The sequence below is a fragment of the Macadamia integrifolia genome, chromosome 9 (assembly GCF_013358625.1).
Source record: "Macadamia integrifolia cultivar HAES 741 chromosome 9, SCU_Mint_v3, whole genome shotgun sequence".
In the NCBI taxonomy this organism is placed as follows: Eukaryota; Viridiplantae; Streptophyta; class Magnoliopsida; order Proteales; family Proteaceae; genus Macadamia; species Macadamia integrifolia.
In genome coordinates, this window is record NC_056565.1 from 15,059,924 (window position 1) to 15,070,718 (window position 10,795).

The 10,795-nt window shown below is 35.8% G+C and overlaps 1 pseudogene; it reads right to left on the reverse strand.

The window, feature by feature from the left end:
• Positions 1-4,528: 4,528 nt before the first annotated feature.
• Positions 4,529-6,465, reverse strand: LOC122089550 (annotated as a pseudogene).
• Positions 6,466-10,795: the final 4,330 nt, after the last annotated feature.

The window sequence follows — 10,795 nt, forward strand, 5'->3', positions numbered from 1 at the left end:
CTCTCTCTCTCTCTCTGCTTTTTCTTTTTTTTGGTAGAAGCAGAGAACCTATGATCATCTGCTTTATAAATTACACATTTAAGACTATAGGAGTTTCCTGCCCAGTGCCAGGGGCTACGCGGGAAAGCGATAGGGGTGTATAGAGATCATTTCATGGACGTGAAAGAGATGGGAGGAAGTCTTAGCCGATGCTACATCCTTGGGTAGGAAATATTCTCCCAAAAAAAATTTATAAAATTGAGGAAGAAAGAACACGTGAGCACGTTAAGAAATTCAGGAAGACACCAAAGTATAGTTTGAATTTGAATGCTCAAGTCTAAATTTTGTAAGGATTTTTTTCTTTTTTTCTGATAGAAATTTTGTAGGGATGATGATATTGAAAGTTCTAAGCCCAAACTCATTTGTCAATTCCATTATTTGGTTATAATTTGGACGCATATGTATTTTTGGCTAGAAAAAAGTCTTTCATATTAATTTCCATTTTGCAAGTTCTACTTTAGATGACAAGCCCAATACATGCACACCTAGAAGCATATGATGATGATGATGATGATGATTAAAAAAACGCGTAAACAAAATTGAGGATAGAAGATAACAACAACCATCTAGCATAATTGTTGACGTTATGGTACATTAAGGCTACACCCACCACAAGGTCTTGACTTTGAGTTTGCTGTCAAAGTAGTTGCATGGCAGCCTCTATGAAGGTGTTGCCCATGTACCTTCTCTTCTTGAAAATTTTACATGACACAACAAAACATAAGAACACAATCTCCTAAAGAGGAAAAAAAAAAACCCTAGTTTTCTGGAAGCAATGGTGAATGGGCATCAATTTGCCATGACCCAACGACACTATACAATAGGGGGAGATATATGTGGGGAGAGGGGAGCATAGTTAACAAATTCGGATTCGGGAATTATTTGGACGGAGAATTATTCGGAATAATTCGGATGATTAATTGAAGGATTCGGTCAAAAAAGCTTATTGGGTTTTTTTTTTTTTTAATTGTTTTTTATTTTTTTTTTTTTTTTTTGTTTTTTTTTTAAAATAATGTTTAAATAAACCGAATTATTCGCGATTTATATTCAGTTTTGAAAAATTCGCGAATTTTAAAGAATTTTATTTTTAATTCGGATTCAGTCCGAATTTTTGATAAAATTCGAAAAAATTCTGTTCGGCCGAATAATTCACGAATTATTCGGCCGAATTGATAACTCTGGAGGGGAGTAACATCATGACCGTGTTTTCTTTCATCAAGTGAGGAAGGAAAACTTTGTTAAATAAAAAAATTATGGGGAAAAGATTGCTATCCATTGGCTTCCACACATAATTGGGTGTGAAAATACCTAAAACGCAAAGGGGCACATTCAACTATGAATGAGCATAAAGAACACAAGACGGGCAGATTCTATACATATAATATCAGATTGTGTAACATGGTGTGCTGAATATTTAAAAGTTTTTACGTATAGTATTGCTTGGAATTACTTCAACTAATTCCTTACCAAAAAAAATAATAATAATTTACTTCAACCAATCAATGTTCTCTTGCGGCGTCCCTGCTAACCAAGAAGCTCTCTCGCCTGAAAATTGAGATTATTGTGGCCGTTAGCCAACACCAGTTTATTCTAACGGAGATGCGTTGGAGATCAGTGTGCTGTTGCTTAAGATTATTAAGGCGGGGATCCACCAAATCGGAGAGGCGGCTGCCGCCGGACTATCAGGACATCCTCTCCAGAGCGGTTTCTCCTTTGAAGTACCAGTCCAAAGAAGAGCTCTATTCCCTCCTATGTGAAGGGATTTTAAAAGACAGAGGTACAAAGGTAATCTCTCTCTCTCTAGAGTACTTTCGTAAGTCAAGAGCTTGACGATTATTACAGGATTTCAAGGCTTAATTTGATTTTGGATTTGAGTCTTTGAAATCCAGAAATCCAAAAATCTATGGTATTCTGTCCTGTGAAACTCAAGTTTAAGTAGGCTCTGTAAAACAAAAACTGTTGTTCGATCAAAAATAAATAAATCTGGTAATTATGTTCTCCCATTCCTCCCTACCAAGGTTCGTAATCTTGGTTTCGAAATAAATTCTTTCTCGGGGACCATCCTTTCGGGGAGGGGTTGAAATCGTCTGCAATTCCGATCTCATACAATTCCGTGCAATACCACCTTTAGGCGGTGACACGTGTATTGATACCAATACAATGGTCCAGATCTGGTACAACTAATAAAACATTAAATCAGTGAAGAGGCATTTAAATCAGATCAGGACCATTGTATTGGTATCAATACACGTGTCACCCCCTGAAGGTGGTATTTCACGGAATTGTACGAGATCAGAATTGCAGACGATTTTTTTCCCTTCGGGAGAAACTAGTGATGATTGCCGCTCAAATTCTTCTTAAAGGATTTTTTTTGAGGAAACTGCAGTTTTAATAGTTGAATTTAATCAGATTCAAAATCAATATTAGAGGACCAAATGAAAATGCCCACAACTCATCATCGCTCGAGTCGGCTGGTTGTGGGTTTGAGTCTTGGCATACCCCTCTATCCTATTGGTCCTGCAGAGCCGCCGCTTGCAGTACGGGGTGTTTGCCCTGGGGCTATGATCACTACAATGGAGCACTCTTTTTATTTAAATATATATATATATATATATTAGAGGATCAGATCTTAATATCTTATAAATTATCTCCCCATTTTTTGCCCTTTCTCTAATACCTCGATGACCAATACCAATACTATTCAAAGGAGCCCTGGGTCAGGTTGGATCAGATGGATTTACTCACATTTTTTCTAAGTATTTTTATTACTTTTTTACCCTTTTTCACACCAGTGGATCAATATTGGATTGGTCAAGACTTGAGATCAAAGATGAATTCACAATCCAATTTTTGAAACCATGCATCCAAGCAGCCTTGTGAAATTTTTTATCCATTGTATAATTTACAGCATCAGCAATCATGTGGGTGTCCATATAGATAAACAAAGTAGAGGTTTGAGGGGATGCATTCTCCGCCCTTTGTATCTAGGTACAGGACTACACGATAAGGGAGTATTCATTCTCCCATACTTTGTATAGACTAAGAGGAGAAGGTTTTCTTATTGGCATTTTCTTGAAAAAAAAAAAAAAAAAAGACATTGTGTAACCTTAATCTTATTACTTTCACTACAAAAAAAGTGGTCTATGGCAGCGCTTTTAAATGCCGCCGTAGAGTGTGCAAATGCCGCTATATGTCTGTGGCGGCATTTATAGAAAATGCCGCCCAAACACCACTATATCCACCGCCGCAAAAGAACTACGGCGTATTCTGCAAACGCCGTTGTAAAATCTCTTCCACAGCATTTATTTATAAACACCACTAAAATACTTCGACGGCATTTATTTATAAATGCCACTAAAATATTATGTACAATGGAGTTTATTATAACGCCACTATCATGTTACATCCGCCTTTATAAGAAGGCATTCCAGCGTTGTTAACTAATGAACGCGGGTGCATATAGTGGCGTTTATTACTAAACGCCGCGAAATATAATATATATATTTTTTAATAAATGAACATATAGTGGCGTGTGTTAGTAAACGGCTAAACACCACTATAAGAAGTGTTTTTTTATTTTAAAACAAAAGACCTATAGTGGCATTTATTAGTCAACGTTGCTAAATGTTTTTTTTTTTTCTTTTAATTACATATTATTGTTTATTTATCTCATTATGTAACCTGTTGAAGCAATGCTTACATTCTTTGTTCTCATCCTGGATATCATAAAAAAATTGATAGATTTTCACAAGACAATACACAAGAATCTAATAAATGGCTATCCATTACATACAAAAGTTCAATTGGAACAAAATAAACCATATTGTCATCATGGAGACAAAAAAATCCCATATCCACAGTAACATAGTAACATAACAAGTTTTTCAAAATAAAATTTCACAAGTCATGGTAGCTAGGTCAATCCTCAAGTCGATAAGTAGAAGACAAATTCCATGCAAGTACCTGAAAAAATAAAAAATACTAGTCAAGTTCTTGTTAAAGATATATAAAAGTTCCATACATTTCACAAGTAGCAATTGTTCACAAGTAGGTTTCTATTTTTTAGTTTTGTTACATAAGGATGTAACCATCCTTATCAGATTACACAGTTAATATAATTTATCTTGTGAAAGTGTGTGACTTGTGAGCTCATCTCCCATACCCTCCTCATTTTTCTCTTCTTTTTTATTCATTTTAGTGTTCAAAGTACTATTCACAATCCTAGAAAAAAAAAATTCCATATGTTGTTGAAAATTCCAAGTTCATGAACAATGTTGAAGAATCCCAAGGTTTGGGACTATTCGAGCTTACATCTATTAAAAGACTTTTTGGTGTTTTTACCTTGTTAGTCTTAAATCAATTAAATTACATAGGTTTAAAAGCAAGTTGATGGCAGCAAAAACTTTTACAGGTAAACATTACATATATTTAAGTGCATTGTGAAATCCAAAAAATGAGGATGGAAAGGAAATATATGGGTTTTCAAAACTTACTTTTCTGGAAGGGGCAAAGTTGGATATTCACGCGAACCTTTTACAATCTGTGAATAATGAGCAATCTCTAAACTATTATATATCTTCCATTGGCTGAAGGAGTCTCAAATGCTAGAATATGAGCATCAGCAACATCTTTGACATTAATCCATTCATATGTTTCATTGGCAAATGTTTGTGCTCCTGCAGCAAATAAAACATTGGCACTAATGTCACAAGAATGAAATTTTTCATTATAAAATATGGGAGAGGGATAGGTATGCCGCCGATATCAAGTATGCTAGCGGATAGGACCAATAGGAACACATGATGGAGTATCATTCAGGAAGGATATGAGGGTCATTTCAGAAAAAGGGAAGAGAGAGATAAACACAATGGATGCTAGCATACTTGATATCGGCGGCATACCCAACATTTTCCCATAAAATATATAGTTGCTAGAGAACTTTCTTTTTTTTTTTTAAAAAAAAAAAAAAACACTTTAGGAAACAGTTATCTTAAAAAAGTTGCAAATCTGATTCTATGCAACATTCTACTAAATGTTATGGAATTAGTTTGAAACTTCCAGTGTCAAATAATAGACTTTCGGCTACCCACCTAAGACTACGAGTGCAAACATAGTTGCAAAGACATACTACAGAAACCAAAGATACTAATTATACTGGTTTTACTGATTATCACAATGTCTTTATCTATTACAAATTGTCATGTGGCAAACATCAGTGGCTCCATGTGATAGACAACCCCACAACCATCTAACTGGTTAAGTTTCGGTCCCAAACAAGTAGGGAACTGTCTTTGTAAAATCCCTAAAATGAAAACTCTTGGATTATCTATGTTAAACTTTGCAAGAGGCTTTGGATAACCCGCATAATACATTCTCATTCATGCATATAACCTATTATTTGGGATGTATTGGAGGAGAGGGATATAGGAGAGAGAAAAAAGGCTTATGATTTGGGGGTGGGGGAAGAGAAAAAAGAACTTCAATGATAGGTTAGCATACCATTTATTAAGTTCCAAATTGCTTCAGCACTGGTGTTAAGGGTTGGCTGTAAAAGAGGACTTATCACCATTGCTGGATTTATTGTAACCATGTCCATCTCTTTCTCTTTTGCAAATTTCCAGGCAGATTCCCCAGCCAAGGTCTTTGAAAATTCATACTAGAGCTATAAGAGGAAAAAATCTCATTAGACATATTGGACCAATAAATAAGTAATCTGCAAGGTAAATTTTTACTTTTAGTTCAAAAACATAAAGAACTTATTGCAAAACAAAATAAATTTGTGACAGAAAATATCAAAAGCAAAGGTAAGACATTATATGTAGCCAACGCCAAGACCTCAAGGGCCTATACAATACTGCACAAATATACACACCTTAGACTCCTTGCAAAGCTTTGGATCTGAAAATTAACCAAGTCTCATCAATAACCACATCTGGCATCCGAGGTTTTCTATTAAATAAAACTGCAGTTAAAGAGGATCTTACAACCACTCTTTTAACAAATGGATTTTTTGCACAGGATCCAAGAACATTAAGAGTTCCCTTTAATGAAAAAGGAAACACAAAAAGTTCATAAACATCACACTTTTATGCATACAGAAGACAGAGTAAACAATATCAACTGTGAGTAAAAGCATATAATCATGCAGAACAAAGCCTAGGGAAAATGGATGTGGGGAGGAAGTCCAGTGGAGTACCATAGGAAAAAGTTCTTTATTTAGTTGTAGTATAGAAAATAGCATTAAAGCAAGTAAAGCTCTGAAGATTCATAACTAAGTAAAGTTATAAAATGCAAATAGCAGTTAAAACTATTTCAGTGGCTGTCAAAGAAATGAACCTGTGGATCCTTGGTTGCATAAGAAAAGAGGGATGATGTATGAAAAACACCTCCACACCCATCAACTACAGAATCAAATGAAGAGATGGTTTAACATTAAAAATACAAGCACTTATAATACAGATACAATAATAAGGGCAATACATCAAGGGCCAATCCATTGGTCCTCTGAATGGAGACCTTGATAGGAATCTGTAAATTTATTTCCCCCACTAATTTGGAACTGCTTTTGAAACATCAATAGGCACAAATTTCTTTAGACAAAAAACAATTTCTCAAGTACAAGATAATAAGCAATATCTGAGATCACAAAAATCTGACAGAGTAACCATCAAGTATAGAATGGAATGTGGCATATAGTTCTATCCGCTGGCACATGATACAAATCATATAAAGCAAGGCTTCATATATCAAGTCCCTGATTTATTTCAATCTTGATCGGCCAATCCATTTCACAGAATTTTAAGGAAAGCAAAATTGTTGATCCTAGAAGCAACTAGGGTAGGATCAACCTGGACTTATACTAATCCAATTTGGCTGATCTGTGACAGAATTCATGGACCTCGAGTCCTCACTCTTTGATATAAAGCATTCCAAAATTTATAGAAATAGTACAAACAGTGCAGATAAAAAATTATCAATGGGTCATATCTGGTTCTTTTTCTTGGCCATTAATCCAGCACACTGCATGGTAGTCCTTCTTTCCCTTGAGCAGCATATTTCTCTTCCATATTTTGTTTTAATGAAGATATCTTCTAGGGTTAACAACTGTCTTACCAAATTGGAAAGAAGAAGGCATTAAACACATAACATTTTCAACAGGATAATGACATAAGTCAGGTGATGGATATCACAGAAAGAGAGAAGAATCTGCATAAATAAGCAAAAAGAGAAGATGTATTATACATAACCGAGGACTATAAGAGTCTCTCTGTTTTCTTGGATCTGCAAAGGCTTGCCGGTTAATCCGCTGCCTGAGAGAGAGAGAACAAAGACAAATTCCAACTAATTAGAAAAAAAGATTTAGGAAAACCCATATTGGATCAATAATAGACCAGTAAAGAACTATTAAAGGAATCCATAATGTATCAAAATTGACCCTATGCTGATAACCTACTGTGGTAAATAAGAAGAAAAACAGAAGATAGGAGGAATACCTGTGCAAAATCCAAAAACCTAGAAACCCCTTCCCCTTCAAACGATTTTCTTTAGACCTAGCAGGAGAGTGAAGAGGAAGAGAACTAGGGAAGTGAGAGAGATTGCAGTGGGAGACTGGGTTCTCAGGTGTCCATGAACCATGAGCTTGAGAGACTTTGAGAGAAGTCCATATCCTAAAAATTTGGGCACGCAAGAGGAGCTGTGAAAAGTAAGGCGGGAGTGGTTTTTGGCTAGGAAAGTGTTTCTATTAGCTTAAATATAGTGGCATTTATTATAAAACGCCCCCAAAAATTGATGTTACAACGGCGTTATGCGTGATACGCCCCCAAATGGTGTTGCATATTGTGGCGTCTATTTTAAAAAGCCCCCATATTGTTTCAATTTGCCCTCAAAAGAGCAGGGGGGGAAAATGTAGAACCTCATCCTAAACAAAGAAGTGTGTAGAAACGCAACGGGCAAGCGGGAGGTCCTACCCCAGTATTCCTTGGATTAAACTGCAACAATTAAAGGTTACCAGCGTAGCAATTCCAAAATGAACCAGGCCTAACATTGCCCAGTTCTATTATAAAGAGGTTTAACTTGGTCTGGGCTCAGTTCGTTTTAATTCCAATTGCTTTGCTCTATTTTATTTTAAATGTTTTAAGTTGAGTTCCAGTTGAACTGGTGGTCTAGTGGTTAGAGGTGTCAATTGGTTACGCCGGGCTAGTCTCGGTCGGACTTAGCCGGGCCTGACTTATACCCTTGGACCATGACCTACCTATTTAAGAAATGATTCAGTCTTGTGTTGGACTCGGTCGGGTTCTTGGCTTTAACCGATCTTCTCCTAATCGGGCTATTGGGTTTTGAACGGGGTAATGTACCAATAAATCTTAAACGACCCTTAACAGTCTTTAATTGTCTTAGATATAAGATATTTTAGTATATTTTATTAAATCAGTAACAATTTAGAAAAGATATTACATTTACTTACATTCAATAATTGTTATTAATATATATATATATATATGTACTCTATTCTATCCAAAAAAAATCAAAATATAAATATAAACGGTCAGGCAAACGGGTCAGGGCGAGTTGAGCTTGTAAGCGGGCTGGGCCGATTGGGCGCCCATTGGGGTTACCCCTTGTATCGTGTACTACTTGTTTATAAACAGGCTAGGCCTAAGCCCGACTCATTTAGTAATCGGTGCAGGCCGAGCTAGTCTTCAAATGGTCGGGCTCGATTGATCTAACTGGTGCAGGCTTGTGATTGACATCCCTACCAATGGTTCAGTCAAATTATTTTCTTTTATTTTCTTGAGAGCTTCAAGTTGGTTCCACATTATTTTTGGCTTTTAAAATGAATGGTGTAGCTTGTAAGGGGGAACAGCTAGGGGGTTTCCTATCTTATTTTGAACTATTTTTTATTTTCTATTATAAATAAAGAAAAGGGGAGTGGCAAGCATGTGGCTCAATGGTTAAAACTTGGAAGTTGTGTACATTTGGCCCCTCCCAGACCTTGCAATAGAGGGAGCCTCGTGCACAAGGTTCGATAAAAAAAATGTATATATATATATATATATATACCCGACAACAAATAGGGCATCAAATCAAATCACAAACCATAAAAAGGGGAGATCAACTAGCTAGGGTTGAGAGAGAGAGAGAGAGAGAGAGACCAGAGAGAGAAGTCGATTTAAGCATGTTGGTCTCCTATAGATTATGGTTATAACTTAGGACAATGCATGGTATGGGGCTAGGCAACAAGCGAGAGAAGCAAGGGTTTAAGGGCATATGCCAATTTCTGATATCTTCACAACTTTAATTAGGAAATATCAATAATACCTTTTGCTTCTTTATTGGAAAAACAACAAAATTAATATTTTTGTTCCATGACATGATTTCTCTATGGTAACTTAATAAGGGCATTTTGGTCAACTAGTGTGAGAGAGAGAACGGAAGAGCGGGCAAGGAGTGGTGAGAAAGATTTGATACAGGGGCTATAAGAACGTGCAGAGGTTATAAGAATGGAGGAGCGGGAAGGGAATAGGGCTTGATTTTTGCGTGGGAAAGGACAGATATTCGATTATGTTAACACATAAACACTACATTATATATTCTATACAGTTGCGGGGTCGGTATGGGCCCGCATGACTAGTCAGGCCGAAGGCCTGAATACCCGTTGTTAGCAAATAAAAAAAATGCTACAAACATGATTTCACCTTTCTCATTGTATTATAATTTATAGGGGCATTTTATCAAGAAAAGTCTCAAAATATTTTTATATACTACGGCATTTAGTAGGAAATGCCTCCAATGTTATTATGTGTACAGTAAATACACATGTATATGGCGGCATTTGTTACTAAATGCCTCAAATATTTTTATATACCATGGCGTTATGAAATAAATGCCACCAATAGGATTATATACTGCAACATTTTTCAATAAACGTCCCTAAATACTCATATATACGGCGGATTTGTTACTAAACACCTCAAATATTCTTATATACTACGACATTATTTCATAACACCACCAAGAGGATTATATACTGCAGCATTTTTCAATAAATGCCTCCAAATATTCATATATACAGCGGCATTTATTACTAAATGCCTCAAATAGTCTTATATACCACGGCGTTATGAAATAAACGCCGCCAAATATTCATATATATGGCGGCATTTAGTAATAAATGTCGTCGTATATAATATATAGCGGCGGTCTATACAAAATACCGCCTATTGTGTTATATAAGACGGCTTTTGCTAGAAAATGCCGTTGAATGTTTATATTTAATGGCATTTGTAAGAAACGCCGCCAAAGGCCCCCACTCAAGTGCCGCCATTGACCACTTTTCTTGTAGTGTTTTTTGCAGTGGTTCTCATTGGAAAAGGAAACAGGCAAAACATGTTATCTCATAGGTGGAAGAAATCTCCACATTTGTTGGTCACATAATGAACAATATTTCAGATGGATTGCCTTGCCTGGGTCAAAGTGAGTCTTTTACTTATTTAAAAAAATAATAAAAAACTATTTACCATTTGGCAGTCAATGTGATGGAGAATCTCATATACATTTCAATGGTTAAATTTTAGTTCAAAGTAAGCAAGGAAAATTACTCAAATTCTAATTCAAAGTTTTAGTAAAATTACCAAAATACCAACAAATGGTGATGAATTTAAAATACAAAATGAAATACTTTACACTTTTAACTAATATTGTACCAATGAGATGTTTGCCTGGTCCTCTTATCACATGAATTAATCCATATACTTTT